Source organism: Cyclopterus lumpus, chromosome 21 (genome assembly GCF_009769545.1).
Source record: "Cyclopterus lumpus isolate fCycLum1 chromosome 21, fCycLum1.pri, whole genome shotgun sequence".
In the NCBI taxonomy this organism is placed as follows: domain Eukaryota; kingdom Metazoa; phylum Chordata; class Actinopteri; order Perciformes; family Cyclopteridae; genus Cyclopterus; species Cyclopterus lumpus.
Genome location: NC_046986.1, coordinates 22,168,026 through 22,187,004, shown reverse-complemented (window position 1 = coordinate 22,187,004; position 18,979 = coordinate 22,168,026).

The following is an 18,979-nucleotide window of genomic DNA, read 5'->3' as shown; positions in this document are numbered from 1 at the left end:
GTGTGTGTGTGTGTGTGTGTGTGTGTGTGTGTGTGTGTGTGTGTGTGTGTGTGTGTGTGTGTGTGTGTGTGTGTGTGTGTGTGTGTGTGTGTGTGTGCCCCCAGAGCACTTGCCTATACATCTGATGCCGAGCTGCAGTGACTCACATGAAAAGCTTGACGTGGTGATAGAGTCCCCCTGACGTTCTCCGTCACGGTGAAATGTTTCTTCTGGGGATCGAGGTGACGCAGTTGAGGTCCGCACCAATAAATAATAGAGAAACAGTCACCTCTGAACAGTCAAACAACTAGTTTTTAAATCTGTGGGAGGGATACGTAGGACGCAGCCCGACACGGCTACCCTTCACCGTGTCTGTTTGAGAATATAACTTGACCCTTTGAACCAAAGATGTGGTTGCTTTAAAAAAAAAAAAAAATGAATGAATGAAAAATGTATGATTTCATCCTAAATGCTGTGGTGCATTATGTATGTTTATTTGTAATCCTCTTTTTTTTTCTTTTCTATTTCACTACACTGTTGCAGCTTTCTTCTGGTATGTATTAAGACAAAATCTTGAAAAGATTCCAAATATTATCAGTAAAAACTTGAAAAGGAAAAAAATAAGACAGTTGGCCGACTTGTTTCCTCACTGTATTCCTTTGTGCCAAAATAAATGATGGCCTTTAATCTCCATTAATCGGAGATATGAGACCATTTCATCAATATCCAATGTGGTCAGCGAAGGGTGTGTTTATTTTACATCAGGTGCGCCGATCCTGACTACTAAGTATCGCTGTGTTGTAAGGAAAGACACTTAATAATAGATGGATTCCATTTTTATTTTATTTTTTTCTGTCAACACGAGGGCTACGCAAAAAACAAAGACAATGTCATGAATTCTTCAATAAACTTCACCTTGTCTTGTTTTCTGTCTACTCATGTATGAATGGCTTCCCTGCTCAGAAAAAGCTCTCATAAAGAAATCATGTTCCTTTCCTGCTCTACAAGGTAGCACTTCAAGTGTAGGACGTAGCCTCAAGCTGAAATGGTATCCGTGTAGTGACGTAGTATTGCGTTTAAAAAAAAGAAAAAGGCCAAGGTGTGCTTCGACAGTATGAGTCTATATAAAGACCTTTTTTCAAGAGTTTTATTTTTGTTAACGCCTCGAGCGAAGAGAACTACAGGTCTCCATTGGGGGAAAAATAATTATTAAAAAATCTTCTGTGAAATTGTACCTTTTTTACAGAGCGTCTGAAACATTCAACCGACTGTACATTTCTGAATTAGCCACATTGTGAATGGAATGAATACTCCTGAGTTCACTGAAGGAGTATGTTTGATGTTGTGGTTCCCAACCAGTTGTGCTTTTGAGAGTGTCGTGAAAATGAGCTAGCGAGGGAGTTAGCTAGTTGAAAGTTAGCTAAATGAATTAACAAATGGTTGACAACAGTAGTTAACCGTATATGGATGAAATCGCAGCAACTGTTGAAATAGGTAAGCAATTGTAATAGGGGAATTCTTAAAATGTACAGTATGAGTAATTGATAAACAGTTAAACCGCTAGCTACCCTTAAAAGTGTCCCCTACTAGATTTAGTAATGTGAAAAGGCTCAAAGTAGGGGGAGAACGGCGACAATTGTGACACACTCGATTCCAAAAATCGCAAATAAGCTAGCTTGGCGACTAACTGCACATGCTCAAGTCGGATCCTCTCTCTGCTGTCTGAAGCTTAGATGACTGCAAAATTAAACAATCAGTTTTATCTCTAGATCATTGGTTACAGATCAACATAAACCCCCGGTATTTATTCCCTCAGTAAACATGAGTTTATCAATCTCTCTAGTTGCAAGTCTTCTTCAATACAGCATGATGTTAATTTAGTAAATTATTGGCCACGGCCGTAATTCAAGATGGCGACGGCAAAAATGGCAAACTCAAGGGTTCAAAACAGCAGTCAACAAACGGGTGACGTCATGATGACTAAGTCCACTTCTTATTCAGTCTATGAAGTTAACTAAATTTTAATGTTTGAATATAGCAGCTCATCAATAATATTATATATATATATATATATATATATATATATATATATATATATATATATATACTGTACACAAATTATACAACACATCAGAATTGTACATATATACATATATGTATTTATATATATATATAAAATGATTATGTGCTTTTTTACATTTAAGATACAATGAGTTGCCTCACAAATATTAACACAGATTTACTTGTCCTTAGTGAACATATGTATCAAGTGTATTATAACATACTGTATATGTCTCTCATATCCAAAGATGACTAGTGTATTTCAAGTAGTCTGTCCGTTATGAAGGGAAGTGTACAAATGTCTTTTCTACTGGATAAATGGTGAAAGAGTTTACAGTAGCCTAATGGATATATGGTTAAAATGGATGAGTTGGCTACTGGATAAACAGTTGAAACTACTGGATAAATGGTGAAAAAGCTAGGGCTGTCAATAAACAGTTGAAATAGTAACATGAGAATGATAGCCTGATGGAAATATGTTGAAAAAATCTGAAACTAATGAAAGAAATGCTTAAAATAGCAAGTTTCATCTGACAGGGCTTTAGGAGTACATCAGATACAAATGGTTGGGAACCACTGTTGCATCCTTAGCCCTTTGTCTAACCTGTAGTCTCTGAATATGAACCACGGCGAGAGCCCAGCAACAGCTCTGCCAGCCAAGGAGGAGCTTTGAAAGATAGCAGACGTAAGACCAGTCATTGTTTTTCCTAAGGGGGGCCTTGCCCAGAAAGGTCTGTTGAGTGTTGCTCTCCGATCAGCCTCTGCCAGGCCTGGAGCTCATCACGCATACAGTAAAGACGCACACAAGCGGCCGCCAACCAGGAGCCTATCGCGCACTAAACAAAAGGGGCCACATTCCTTGCGTATTCCCACACGAGGACACATCCTGCAGGGGGGGGGGGGAGTAGGATACATGGGAGTCCACTGGGGATTCGCTGAGAATGACACTTCCTCCGCCGAAGGTCTTATCAGCTCTGTTTGTGTTTTTCTTTCTCTTTCTCTCCGTCTTTCAATCCATCCCAACCTCCCACTCTGCTCCCCGCTCTCCTCATCCCTCCCATTGGAATTGTGAGGCTTGATCTGAGGCTTAGCTGTGATATTTGCTGTATTGTGTACCCTATGGAAGAAAATGTAGCATCGCAAGAAGACAGGTATGAATGACAGACTTGAGAACGCAAAATGACAAATATCAGCACTCAAAGTGATAAAACCGCCAGTGTTTGACACAGGACTGTTGCTGTCAGGCAGCCCTGTATTAGATATTATGTGTGTGTGTGTGTGTGTGTGTGTGTGTGTGTGTGTGTGTCTTAAGGGCATTAGAGCACGGTGTTAGCAGAAAGGGAAGAGTGAGTGTGAGTTGCTGGAGTGAAGGGGTAAAGGAGTAGGAGGAGGAGGAGGAGGAGGAGGAGGAGGGGGGAGAAGGTTAGAAAGGGTCCTCCTGCCTTATATGGGAATTCATGCTGCTGTGGCGCAGTCTAAAAGCTGGAGTTGCTTCAGTGGAGAACGCTGGGCTACAGCCGTCAGTACAAAGTATCACAGGTCGCAGAATATCTACAGGCAACGGCTCCACTTTTCAGGTTCAAATTGATAGTGTGGTGTTAAGGAGAAAAGCAACAAAAAACGCAAGAAGTTTACACGAGCACACAGTCCTGTGCAGTGAGCAGGGCCCCATCTGAGTGGCACCGGAGGTTTGTGGGTTTGCAGACAGACATTTGTGAATTACTGAATTTGGAGTATGGAAATAAGGGTGATGGGGCGGGCGGGAGTTTGGAGATGGAGAGGGGACACAGCTGGAGAGGGGGAGGACTCAGGTGGGCTCGGGCTCATACAGAGAGAGGAGCTGGCTCCCCAGAGGCCAGGAACACACACATACACACACACACACACACACACACACACACACAGACACACACACACACACACACACACACACACACACAAACGGCACTGCCACACTGACATGTTTTAGTTCGCATGGTGACCGATTTGCTTCCTACAGAGTGCTTTTCTCTCTCTGTACCTGTCATGAATGGAGCTGCCAGAGGACTCATGGTAAATGACCATGAGCACAAGGCTGAAGGAATAGAGGATTTTGCAGTAATGAATCCGCGGGAAGAAACACAAAACTAAACACACACACACGTGCACACACACACACTCTTCCTGTTCTCATCCAGTCCGGTCCTTTGGGTTCCCCCTCCATCGAGAGCAGGTAGATCCACGAACACCGCCTGGAGGATCTTGTGATTAATGACACGCTTGTCATGTCTGAACCCTCTTCATCTTTTTTTTTTCCTGACGAGAGACACACTTCCTCTCCTCACCCCACACACACCCGACACCCCCGATACACTTCCCAGCGGTCTGGCAGACATACCGCTCCAAAAAAATAAAAAAATAAATCTTTATGGGGGCCATGCTGCTGCAGCACATGTTGGGTAGCATCGCCCGGCTTACCAGATCTGACGCTTCATTCATCTGTGTGGCCTCTGGAGGCCTGGGAAAATACACAGCATCCTTAGACGCACACATGTGGGGATTACTGATGTACATGTGTGTCTCACACACACACACACGCTCTTTAAACCGCCACAGCCCTATATCCTCTATTCCCCCCTGGCCTATAATGCTCCCTGAGCGTTGCTCACAGTCATCTCGTGGCGGGGCCGGTGCACACATTCTGACGCTTTAAAATAAAAATGTGAGGTAATGCCCAAACAAGTAACAAGAAGATCTTTCCCCCTTCTCCAACCTGGAGATCCCCGGTGAAGTGGTGATCAAAGTCCCCCGGACTTTGGGGATCTGAGTGGAGACTTTGCACCCGGGGACCCCTTATAATCACATTATCTCTGGCCTGGGCCTGGACCACGACGTCCCAGCAATGATTCAAAGACAAACACAGGCGAGAAGAGAAGGAGGAGAAAGAGACGGCGAGAGACACAAGGAGTGCTGGCAGGCTGGAAGGAGGGGGTGGTCAGACAGACAAGGAGTGAGTCAGACGGGCAGATATCCTCATACATGGAGGCCCATCCAATAAAAGTGCAAATGACATGTCTTTGAGCTGACTTTATCTGTTTGTGTGCTCGGGGTTAAGCCCCGTCAGACCTGGGTGTATGATGTCAGCGATAAGGGACTCTGGGTGTGAGGTGAGGTTGGAGAAGTACTTCTGACATCATGTAGCATGTGTGTGTGTGTGTATACACACATCTTTTTTCCACGAGGCCACCAAGGGGCACAAAGAAGCAGTGGTGTGTGTGTGTGTGTGTGTGTGTGTGTGTGTGGTGTGACTCAGGCGCGCTCTGGTCGCAGTCTGACGTCAGCCTCTGGAAAACTCGATGAAAAGTAAAGGGATTTGTCTGAGCCGAGGGTTCAAGTGTCCGCCACCCTCTCCGGCTCCTCTTCTGAACCGCCAGTCTCCCCGGAGCATCCCCGGGTCGTGCTTGAGAAACTCTCCGAGCTGCTGGGCATGAGATGACGATTTGGCGATGCGCAGTCCTCCTATACTTTGTTTTTCTTTCCACCCAGAGCCACCCAGCTGTTCCTGTGAGCGCGGACCGACACACTGGGTTTGACTGTGTTTGACTCTGGGATGGGGAAGGGGGGAGGAGGGGAGACAGCTGTACTTGCGCGGCCCTGGGCGCACCCGTCATTAGTGCCAGCCTCACTCCACTCTTCCTCCATCCCCTCACTCGTTCCAGATCTCTCTCACTCTCTGCCTTTCCTCCTCCACACATTGTTGCCCAATCAGCACCGCACCCTTTTGCGCTATTCTCTGACCCAATTCATGCCCAGTACCCACCCCCCCCCCCCCTCCATCTCAACAAGACACTGCGCCCCCCCCCCCCCCCCCCCCGTGCTATCTGCCACCAAGGTGACACACACACACACACAAAAAGAACACAAGGCAAAAACAGCATTCACTGCTGGTAAAAGGCTGAGTGCTGTGCGCTCGCCCTCTCAAGATTTTTCTTGAATAGATCATCTCCAAATTGATTCATGCCGGGCTCGCGTCTAATGGCCTGTGTGGGCTCTGATGTGAACAGCAGATGATAAAACAGCCATGGCGCTTCTGAGCTCTGTTTGTCAATCACTTTGTATCTCCATGACTTTTTCTTTCTGCCCGTACCTGCGTATTGCCTCTCAGGATCTCATCACCTGCATCCTTTTTTCAACAAGACCCGACTTCTATTCTCACCCACACCCTTTATACACCTCTCCATCACATTCCTTGTGATACTCATCTGTGATACCCAGAGGTTGATATGCCACTGTGCGTCATTAACCTTTCTCTCTCTCTCTCTCTCTCTCTCTCTCTGTCTCTCGTCTTGGAGAACACTTTCGGCTGGTCGAGACACAGGAGACTCAGGGAGCATGCTGCGTTCACTCGAGTGGGATGTGGGCTTTCACCATCCTTACCCGCCACCGATGTTGCATGATGTTGGTGTATCTAGAGGTGTCACACCATACCTGATAGCAATCTCCCCTCCCTTGTCTCTGCATGTGACATAACACCCCTTGCAAGACATGAATGCACATGCACATATATCCGCCACCGTGGACGCAGTCGTGACCCTTACGAGTGCAGAGCCTCGACGAGGGAGGAAAAATAAAACTAAAAGGTAAATCTTTGTGCACGGAATAAAGAGCCTGTCGACTTTGCTCTGAAAGTGTGTCTCATCACAATGAGTGAGGTGTAATTAATGCTTCGCTGGTTGTAGCGCTGTGTGTGTGTGTGTGTGTGTGTGTGCTTGTCCAGTACCGTGGGTGAGAGGATGTAGTGTGTGCGGTCTCTCTCTAACAAGCTCCCACTCACCCCGGTGGAGGCAGGCGAAGGGAAGGCTGGAGTGACTGCGAGGCTGTTAGAGCAAGTGGGTTTGCGTTGGACGTGTCCGTGTCTGTGTGGTGAGCGCGGGTGTGCTTGTCCAGTGAGTGTGTGTTGGGGCGTGTGTGCGTGAGAAAAAAAAAAAAAGCGTGCGTGTGTGTCCTTTTGTGTGTGCTGTACTGGGATGTGGAAATTGAATGGAGCCTTTCAGTTCTACTGCTCGTCTCCCCGGGGGTGAGAGACTGGTTGCCATGGTTATCCTGGAATCCTGCCGCTAATGGGTGGGAGTTTGTGTAGCTCTGGCAACCTGGCCTGTCTAGGGCGGAATACGCGTGTGTGTGTGTGTGTGTGTGTGTGTGTGTGTGTGTGTGTGTGGGTGCGTGGGTGCACCAGGGGGGTGTGGCTGGGTGGAGGCAACATTCTAGGACACAGGAGGTCACATATTGTGAGAACACAAGCTTCCATTCCTGTACGCTCCATGTGCGCGTGCAAAAAGAAGCAGAGACTCTTGTCGCGTGCACGTGCACTTCACAATGGATGCTCTGAAAACATCAGATGAAGCCTTCGTGTCCACCGACCACATCTCTGCGAGGCTCTAAATCAATAGCGCAGCGCTGCTTGATGTCATAGTTGCAGGCTGAATTCACTGTATCTCCCAATCCACCGTTGCAACCCCCCCCCCCCCGCAAAAATATCCCTCTGCTTTTACTCACCCTGCAAAGTCAAAATTTCAAGCATGGTGAAAATCACAATTGGTGATGAAATAATCTTGTACTTTTACTGCATTATTGCAAGTGCCGAAACATAATGCAAGGAAATGGGTAAGCCCCGCTCCCCCACCCACTGTCATCCCCATTACCATCCTTTCACCCTGGGGCTAGTGGGACTCTTAACTGGGCACAGAGAACCCCACTGAACAGGAACACAGTGGATAGTTGATAATGAAAAAAAGAGAAAAACCCATCCACACACAGGAGATTAGTGTAGGGGGAGAGATACACCCTCACTCAGTGTTTCTCTCTCTGCTACACAATTCCCAGATACGATTATAAATGCTTGTCCACGCAAGATTTCCACCTCCCAAATATGTGCGCACATTTAGCAGTACATGCTAACTGGGATGTGTTATTCCAAATACATTTGACACAGAGCACTTAATGGGGTGGGGGAGAGAGGAGGGGCATGTGCTATTGTGCAGAGAATATATGCCCGTGATATGCAATGTGACCAGATAATCCTCGGTTTCCCCATTCCCAGTGTTCTGGAAAAGGGAGGGATGGGGGGGGGGGCAGTCCTTGCTAGTCACACAGATGTCTTGGCTCCTATTCCTCTCCCAAGACTGAGCCATATATACGTTGCGTGAACCCCTTATGGATTTAAAGGAACCTCAGCTTGGGAATTCTCTCTCCTCCATTCCACTCGGTAGCGTGTGGCCAAGTAACTGTGGCCTGGAAACATTAAGGTAAATGTTTCTCTTGTACGGCGGCCAGTGTGCATAAAAAGAGAGAAATAAAAGCGATGCTGGGATTACAATCATGCATGATGCTTGCAGTGTGCGCTCTTGGATGAGGCAACGGGGGCCCAGGGAGATGAAATCATCTGTGAGGGAAACGTGCTGCTGACAAATTTGATGTGGTTATATTCAGTTTTTTATAATTTTTTGACTGTGCTGTGCCCCCTTTCAGAGCCCGGCCCCCGTGAAAAGTGCACAGAACCCCTTCCAAACGCAGCCAGCGGAGGCTAAAGAATGTGGGCCGGACTTGTGGTCAAAACCCCAGCTAGTCGTGATGGGGGGCATCGAGGGACCTTGTGGATCCACCCCTTGCTCCTTAGCCCAGATTTATACCAAGCAGTTATATAATTCAATAAACACTGCCGACCCTGCGGCTGAAGTCCAGCCACAAGCCACCTCACCCTCAGACAACATGATCAGCATTTCAAGATTTTTTTTACCAACTAATTATTGAACAAAAACAACAACAACCCAGCAATTATTACATGTTGGGTGATGACCTCTCTGTGGGATAATATTAATGTGTCTTTGCTATGTACCACATTCCTTCAAAGTAGCTGTCATTAAACCTCTCCTGAAGAAGCCCACTCTTAATCCAGAGGTGTTGGCTAACTACAGACCGATCTCTAACCTTCCCTTCCTCTCTAAGATCCTTGAGAAAGTAGTCGCAAATCAGTTGTGCGACTTTCTACATCAGAATAGTTTATTTGAGGAGTTTCAGTCAGGATTTAGAAAACACCACAGCACAGAGACAGCACTGGTGAAAATTACAAATGACCTCCTAATTGCATCGGATAAAGGACTCATCTCCGTACTGGTCTTGTTAGACCTTAGTGCTGCGTTCGACACCATTGACCATGACATCCTATTACAGAGACTGGATCAGTCAATTGGCATTTCAGGTACCGCACTAAGTTGGTTTAAATCCTATTTATCAGATCGATCTCAATTTGTATTTGTAAACCATGAAGCTTCAATGACCACCAACGTTAATCACGGAGTTCCACAAGGTTCTGTGCTTGGACCATTTTTATTTACCTTATATATGCTTCCTTTGGGCAACATTATCAGGAAACACTCCATAAACTTTCATTGTTATGCAGATGATACTCAATTATATCTATCTATCTGTCTGGATCCGGTCCTTGCTCCTGGGCCCTGCCCCCTGACTCTTTGCCCCTGCTTTCTGCATCCTGCCCCTGGCCTGGGCCTGGCCTCCTTCCTCATTGGCCCTGCCTCCTTTGTTGTGCCTCCTGCCTCAAGGGCCTGACCTCATGCCTCATTGGCTCCTTCGCGATGCCTCCTGCATAATGGTCCGGACTCCTACCTCCGTGCCCCCCCCCCCCCCCCCCCCCCCCCCCCCCTCCTCTCTACTCCCTCTGTTTCATGGATTGTGGTTATCTGGATCGTGGTCTGGCATGGACCACGATCCAGATAACCACAATTATTCATACATTTCTGTCATATTCATTGAATGTGTTGTAACTCTCTAATGCTGTTCATTCTGTACACATGACATCTATTGCTTCTGTCCATCCGGGGAGAGGGATCCTCCTCTGTTGCTCTCCTGAAGGTTTCTTCCCTTTTTTCCGTGTGAAAGGTTATTTTTGGGGAGTTTTTCCTGATTCGATGTGAGGTCCTGGGACAGGGATGTCGTATGTGTACAGATTGTAAAGCCCTCTGAGGCTAATTTGTTATTTGTGATTTTGGGCTATACAAAATGAAATTAATTGAATTGAATTGATGGATGACATGTTTTTGTATGGCAGCTGGAGAGCATAGAACAGAAGGTATATATTTATTCGTACAACATTAACAAATACATTCAGCCTCTGCTGTTTCCTTTTAATCCTGAACATGCTAACTCTCTGTTTGTCCTCTTGAGCCAATACCTTAGCATCTTATGTAATGCATTCCTTCCCCAGCGTGCTGCTGTACAAGCAGGCGAAGGAGCAGTGACAGTACATTTAGTAGATTTGCAGAATACACCCACATCCATTTCCACACCAAAAACCTCAGAAAACCTTCAAACCAGGTCACTGTGAGAGTTCCTTCTAATCCTTTACTTTTCATGTTTCCCTCGCTCCCCTCCCCAAACCTGAGCCCTTTTTTTTTTTTTTTTTGAGATTTCCACTCACTAGCCCAGACAGCCTTAGCCTTGACTCTGGGCCACCTCATGCTCTCACTGTCCAACTATTTAACTAACCGCAGTGAAACAGCTTTAATTTCAGCTTACTGCTCAGCCTGGCCGAATGAGGCGTCGCTTGGGGGTCTTTCTGGAAAGGGGCCCGACAGGCCAGGCAGGCAGGCAGGGGAGGTGGAGAACAATGGCCCCTGTGCAGTTAGATCTCAGGGACCCCAGAGACACATACGTCAGTCAGAGGGGCCTCCCTCAGGAGCCGTTTGGTTAGTTTGTGCTCTTTTAAATGCTGCGCTTGACCTCTGCTTGATACACAGAGGAGAGAGTTATTGGGAGGCCAATAGTCAACATCTGGATGAAAAAGTATGAAATATCTTTGGAGTCTATTGAGTGTATAACCTTTTGTCATACGACACATTTTGGTTGCCCTGTTCTGCTGTATTACAGCTAAAAATGACTTATAGGTAATGTACCTGAAAGGAACACTCGCCTCCTCTTCCTGTTTTAACTATGGCCATCATTCCAATCATCTACATTTTAGTCATTACATTTTTTTGCAGGGACACGGGGATGCAGTGAAATCTTCTTTTTTAACCAAGTCGAATCAAAAAGGAAAGTGACTACACAGAAGACATCTGTCGTAATCCCATGCTGCATTCCAAGTAAATTGTAGTTTCACTTCTTGAAAATTCACTATAAGGTCAAAGATAAATCAGGAAGTAGCTTTGCAAGTTTACAAGATATTGTAAGGAACTTGTCACTGGTTATGAAATAGTCCCAGTGTAAAGCAGATGCCTCTATGTGACCCACACAAGTAAAGACCATCAGAGAGAAGACTGGCTATTTCCATATAGTTATTGTAAATGCTTGTCGCTGGTGCCACCTGGGTCGGATTCAGTGCAAAAATTGGAAATCAAAACCCTCCAGTTAAGACTCTAGTGGGGGCTCCGCCAGCGACGGGCAGACAGACCCAGATCTGGCTTCCCTACCGCCTGAAACCTGCAGTCGGAAGCTCCGGCGGGAGGTGGAGAGCTCCATGCCCAACAGTGTCTCCTCCTCCAGCCAGGAGTAGAGCTTTTCATTAATGCTCTGCAGGTCCCGGCTGGGAGCCGATACCGGCACCACGCTGCTAGAGACCAAGGCCGCATTGCTGGGCCAGCTGGAGGGAAGGGAGGCACAGGGAGAACCAGGACCAGCACTGCGAGCGGTGTCACACGCCTGCAGCAGGAAAAGGGATCCTGGTTCTCAGAAAAAACACACAAAATCACTGTTGTCCTCAGGGGCCGCCAAAATCCACACAAAATGAAAGTAAAAAGTGACATTCAGTGTTTTTCACTTACAGCATTAAAGAGTAACTTAAAGGAATAGTTCAACATATTTGAAAATATGCTTATTTGTGTCCATGCGGAAAGCACTCCGTACAATAACTTTGCAACTGGAGCCAGTAGCTGTTTAAAGTAGCTTAGCTTAGCATAAAGAATGGAAACATTCTGCCAGAGTAAAGTCTGTGTGGGAAACACTGCTTTGCATATTTGCTGTTGATTACTACTGAACCGCCGGAGCCCCAAAGAAATGCAAACAGCTAGTCTGGCTCTGTTCAAAGGTCATATTTATAACAAATCTGCCCTGTTTCTTTAGCTGAGTTGTCATTTTTACACTAATCAAGAAAGATATAATGTATTTGTAAGTTTAATAGATGCTGCCCAGTCTACCTGGTCTCAGTCCCAACTCTGACGGTTGGTCAGTGCCCCACGTTCTTTTTTTATAAAGTTTAAAATAAAGGTTTGTGATACGTGTTTTGGATAATATTCTGGTATGATTACTTACTTGGTTGCCCTACAAAAGTTTGGCAGAGTAAAATAGTTCCAGAGTAAATTGTTGCCGTTTCATATTGGTAGCCCAAAAAAAAATAACAACCAGGCTTGCGGCAAAATATTTCCCTATCTTATATTTCAAGTCATGACTAAAGTATAAGGAAAAAAGTAAAAGTGAGAAGTCCAACAAAGGTGGATGTGGACACACACACACATACGCTCGTGTGTGTGTGTGTGTGTGTGTATATATATTTTTGCTGACACAGTAGGCTGTGGATTTGTCTGGATGAAGGGGAATACATTTATGGTTTTTGAGGAGTGAGGGCCCACGCCAGCCACCCTAGGGTCTTGTTATCCTTCTCCTAGTCCTGTGCTCTTGGGGGCGACTTTAATGAACACTCCTGTTCCAGCCCTCTTCCGGCTCCAGTCAAGCTATCTACAGGGCTGCCCTCATCCTCCCCGTCTGCTCCCTGCCTGTACGGCAGAGCAGGTCCCTCTACAGCGAGAAGGAAGACTGAGACGGAGACAAGCGAGCCGGCTGGGTGATCGAACTGAATAATTGATGTGCAGGGTTCACTCGGGAACACCTCAAGAGTTTGTCTGAACACACTGACCACCGTATATGTGCACTACAGATTTCTGGAGAGAAATGCTACAATGGGGTACGAGTTAAGAAAGTGCCATAGGCATTTATGTCCAGATTTACTGTACCTTATATGCACATTGAAACAGAGGTCGGTTCATTATAAAATGTTACTGGTTAATAAATATCAAATTGCTACAGGCATCAGATTAGAGTATACAGTAAATAAATGTAAACAGCAAATTAGGGAGTGAAATCATTACGCCGCACCGACTGAGAAGAGACGCCAAGTGCCTCAAATGGGCTCCTCTAATGGGGCAACAAGTTGCTGGGGGCGCCTTCCATTACCTCGCGGATAATGGGAGGTGGCAGCGTACGACAGCCAAGTAACATGAGGCAGCAACATGAAGCGAATAAAGGCTTCAACACAGTCTCTCCCCCTTTTTATGAAGTCAAAAGCCGTCTCACAAATGTTCTCCATAAAAGTGCTGCACTGAGTCGAGGAAACACGCTTGATTTACGAAGTCAAGGGCAAACGTGATGTCAAAGAACACGTGAACGGTCACTTTTTGGTTTTTTTGTTTCGACAGTTTGCGGGCTATAAAAGATCATGGACACTTTGATAGTCGATCCCCATTTGACAAAACGGACACGTGTGACCCCTTAAAGCAAGAAACGCACGCTGTTACTGATTGGCACCACGCAGCCGGAGAGTCCATGATTCCTGTTGTATGGTCGGCTACGCGCTTGAGAAAACATATGAGGTCGTCTTCTTCTTCTTCTTCTTCTTCTTCTTCTTCTTCTTCTTCTTCTTCTTGTATTTTAGGGCAAATGTAACAGCCCAGTACAGTGTGTCTGCATGCACGGTATATGTGCGTCTCTATATGTGCAGAAAAGGCTCAAGAGGACTAACGCTTCTGGAATGCCCCCTGCAGAGCGAGGACTTCGAGGGTTGGATGTGTGTTTATGGGAGCGTTCTTGGCAGGAAGAGGGTAGGACCCGGTCCAGAATAACGGCACAGGAGTGGAATGTGGTGCAGCGGGGAATATCCTGAGTCAAACACGAGGCAGTCCTGGGGTCTGAGGAGGAGCAGGGTTTTTTCTAAATTTTTTTGTGGTAAGACTTTCATAAACAGCCTCTTTTTTTTCAAATGTATTTTAAGACAGATGACACCCCGGCACACCAACCCATTGTGCGGCTTGACAGCGCCACATGGATGCCTCGCAATCGGGTTTTCATTCCACTCTTTTCATTTCACATCACAACTAAATTAGAAGACCATGTCCCGTGCAATATCTTTCAAACCTGTGACTCATTCACTGAGGAAAAAAAGAAAAAAAAGAATCTTTATCCAAAATGTGAGAGCCTCAACTGTGGCAGTGTCGAAGTCACAGTGAATGTGAAGTGTTAGTATTTCTCTCCAGGCTGTGCATTAGGCCGGATGCCACGCACCTTCGCCCACATGCCTCCCACGACCCAGCGCCCGTATACACAGGGCAGAAATCGGAGCCCAAGCTGCAAGCAGGCAGATAAAGACAATCTCATTGATGTAGGAGCAGCTCACTGGTTAAAAAAGAGACATCTCTGACACAACCCTGCTTGCGTTACCCTTGCTACAGAATCAGATTAACCACCGCAAAAGAAAATATTGTGCTGAGGCTCGAAGGCGTAGAGTCAGCTCCTTCCATACATATCAAGCAGTTATGGTGGATCTGTGCATGCGGATATGTGTGTGTGTGTGTGTGTGTGTGTGTGTGCGCGCGGCCATAAACCTGGTGTTTGTAGGCAAAGACCGTTAAGTGAAACAGTGACAAGCGGCTCAATCCATCAATTCCTTGAGGAACCATGTCTGCGCTTGTAATGCCATAAATACACGCCGTGAAGCCAGTGAATGACACGATCCACCCACAATGCAGTCTGCAGACTGCGTGTTTTTATACTTTATGGTGTGTCTTTTCTTATGGGAGGACATGAGGATTCGCCAAAAAAAGCTGATATACGAACCTGAACATGTCTTTTGGAGAATTCGAGGGGCATTTTATTCTTCCTGGTTCAGCTGTGCCCAGTTTTCATTTTTTTGTTCCCTTCTGCCGTCTGTGTAATCCACACAGTGAGCCTATCAACTCCACAGTAACACCCACAGTCCACCAAAGGACATTTGACAAACACCACCAGAAAGTCTTGTATTTCTCGCGCTCTACAAAGTATCCCACCTGCTTTGTCTGGTTTTGTTGTTGTATTTTTGTTATTGTTATGTATAAAGATTTGAGCATGATGTGCAACAGTTTAGTATGAGCTAAGTCTGGGCTGGCTCACTCAACTCCTGTGCTCTGTACTCTCTTTCTTCTCCCCCTCTCACTCCCCGTCTGTTTCGTCTCACTCTCTTTGTCTTTGCCGTTTTTCTCTTGCTCCGTCTCTGCCAGACCTCTACTTTACACTCCCCCTCCTCCCTCGCCTCCTCCTTGAAACCAATTCCTTGGCAACCAGTTGCAGCGTCTCCTGGAAAGGTAGACAGCCTCTCTGCGGTGCCACAGCAACCCAACGCAACATCAGACGGCGAGGCACGCTACATTATTAACCAAGAGGGGCTGTCGAGGTTGGCGTTGTGTGGACACGGGCGAGGGAGTGAGAGAGGAGGAGAATCGGGGGGGTTTACTGGTCCTGAAATGCTGCTGGTTGTTGCGTTATAAACCCCCAGAGGGGGAAACATGACCGTGCATGACCATGCATATAAGCACAGAGCAATGCATATATGCAAACAGCGTGAGCAGAGAGAGAGAGAGAGAGAGAGAGAGAGAGAGAGAGAGAGAGAGAGAGAGAGAGAGAGAGAGAGAGAGAGAGAGAGCGGTTACATTCAGCCAAATCCACAGGGGGATCAATAAGGAACATCTGGGTCTGGGGTGGACAGGGTGTGTGTTTTGTTGTTGTTGTTGCAGTCAGTGCATTGGGCTGACACCTCACCCAGATTCACTCTGGGTTTATACATGAGGGGAGGGAGAGGGAGGAGAAATTGCTGGGGGAGTGCGATCGTTGGGTAAAGGTGTTTGCTTTTCTGCAGGCAAGATTTGCCTGCTCCGAGGCCAAGGGTATATTTTGCATAGAGTGCTCGAGCCGTAGTATTTGGAAGAAATTGGGTTCTATTTTTAGAGAGGAATCTATATGTTCTTTGTCCATGATGTCGTAGCAGCTCTGAGGCTGAGTTTAGGCACGGCGGTGCTTTGAGCTACATGCTAACGGAAGCACGATAGCATGCTCACAATAATGATGCTAACGTGCTGATGTTTAGCTGGAATCGTGTTTGCCCAGTTCACAATCTTAGTTTGCAGTGTTACAAATGTGAGCCTTTATGTTGGTGCTCGGCAAAGAGTCAGATCATCAACTACTGAAACGTGAGAAAGGGAGGCCAAACCTGCATTCTCTCTAATGTCCATCAGGGGGCGACTCCTCTGGTTGTATAGAAGTCTATATAAATGACTCTACTTCTCGCCTGATTTATTCCCTCAGTAAACATTGTAAACATGAGTTTATGGTCTCAATCTCTAGTTTCAAGTCTTCTTCAATACAGCATGATGTTAATTTAGTAGATTATGGTGATTTAGAGTCAAACAGACCATAAAGCAGAGTATGCTTTAGGGCGGCGCTACAAAGTGATTGACAGGTCAACAGGACCCTTTCACAGTGTGTTTTCAGTTTGTGAAAGTATAATCGTAACGTTTTGGTCGCCTTGTATTTTGTCGAGCATTCAAGTGAACTTGGCTCCGACATTCACCTGCCACAAAAAACAAGATGGCGACGGCCAAAAATGCAGGAAGTATGAGGTTGAGTAGCCGGAGTAAACAACGATAGCCCTTATGTTGGAACAGACCAGGGCTGGAGTAACCTTCAAGGGGGCTCCAGGGCAAGAATGAGCTGCAGCCCCTATTGGCTCCCAAGTTCTACATAGTCTCTGTGTACCTTATAGAGTGTGTCTTGTTGCCTTAAAGAAAAAAAACTTTATGAAAAACAATCAATTTAATGCATTTTATAGACGCATAATAACCCACCGGTGTGTGATTGTACTCCTGGCAGTGATGACAGAAAATGACAATTATGCGGAGTGTAAAAAAAAAAAAAACGTCAGTCAATATTGTTTTGTTAGTGGGGTTTATTAGAAAATAAATTGGTCATATTAGTCGAACATGATTGTCAGCACTCGAGGAAGTCTGAGTCCCCAGGAAAAGTGTCTGCATTTATATTCCAGCCAGAGACAACAAGAAGAATGCCAACTATATACAGTATATTTAAACACGTCAGAATATTAAAAAAACACAGGGGAAAAAAAACTTCTTAAAAGGCATATGCATAAAGAGGCTGTCAAAACAAGCAACACGTCTATGTAAACTGTAAGAATCCCTTTACATGCTTCATTGTTGATCGCGACTCACAAACAGGCATTGTATGCTGAAGAGCAGCTTCCAGTAAAGGGAGTGGACATGATTAAAAGGAGACACTGAAAGGATTTCTCTACTGTATTAGCCACAACATTTCACTTCCAATGTGCCGAGCTACAGAACCCCGCAGACGTCAGAGTCACGGCGACAAAAGGAAAACATCATCTATTCTTCATCAGGTATAGTTGAGTCTCTGGCAGCCCACTTCATGTGCCTGGAGATGAATGCTGCTCTGCTCAGTCTGCTGCGCACTTTAAACACGAGGGGGGGAGAAAGAAAAGAAGATGAAAAACAACACACACACACACACACACACACACACACACGCACACACACACACACACACACACACACACACACACACACACACACACACACACACACACATGTTGAACCGGAGAGACCAACACAGAGAGCACAAATAAAGGCTGGGTAGGAGTGAAATGGGAAAAAAAAAAAGTGGAGGACATGAGAGATTCTGAAGTGGATACAGAGAGAGAGCGCGAGGGAAACGAAAGAAGAGTTGGAGGGTGGTTTTACTCAGCGAAAGAGAGAGAGAGAGAGAGAGAGAGAGGGAGCGAGAGGAGAGGTAATGAGGCCAGTGACTGGCTTTACACCTCGTCTCTGTGGAAACTAATTGGGAGAGAGCTGGAGGGCACTAATTTGAGCACTCTGCTGGGTAAATGTAGTGCAACGAACTATGAAGGGTAAATCAATGTACTACCTCTCCCTACACCTTGCCTCCTCTCTCCTTTTTCTCCACCTCGCGCCCCCTCCTCCCATTATTGTTTCCTAATAAAAATTCCATTGACTTCAACTGTGCTCGTGGGCATAAAGGTATCGACCTGGGTAGATTTCATGCGTGCTGATGAGGTGGTGCAGCTCACCGGGAGAGGTCTTCGGCTGGTTAGCCCTGCAAACAAACAAACACTGAGCTCAGCTCAACCTACGCGGACACTGTGAGGTTGCAGCGCTGCGGCATCGGCCGACGCGTTGCCCGTCCGCCTGGAGACGTCGTGATCCATGTGCAGCATGTGTGTGTTCTCTCCCAGGGCGGGTGTGCCGTCTGATGGGAGGAAAGGAAAACAGAATGTATAGTTACCCCCCCGGAGTGACCCCCAGGGTGGCTGAACTGGGAGCCAGAATGTGTGTGTGTGTGTGTGTGTGTGTGTGTGTGTGTGAGTGTGTGTGTGTGTGTGTGGAGGCGTGTGTGTGTGTGTGTGTGAGTCTTAAGGGGAATTATCCTAGCCCTCAGGCCCGGGAATGCAGCAGGAGGCTTTTCAGCCTCACATAAGAAAGGGGCTTTCGTCCACACACACACACACACACACACACACACACACACACACACACACACACACACACACACACACACACACACAGAGAGATTCGACAATGCTGTAAAAAAAAGGGAAACAAAGACGGAGCTTTCAGTTTTAATAGAAGGTGAAGTTCGGTTAATCATCAGATACGACAGTTCTGACTTTAAGTATTTTGTGTCGGTTTATTTCTCAGTTGTTGGGAATGCGTTATGAGGGTTAAAGAGGACAACAAAAAGTTGCCGCCCGTGCGGGAGAATATTATGCGTGTTTGTCTATCTCCACCTTTCATTGTGGTGCTCTGAAGGATGCTGATCT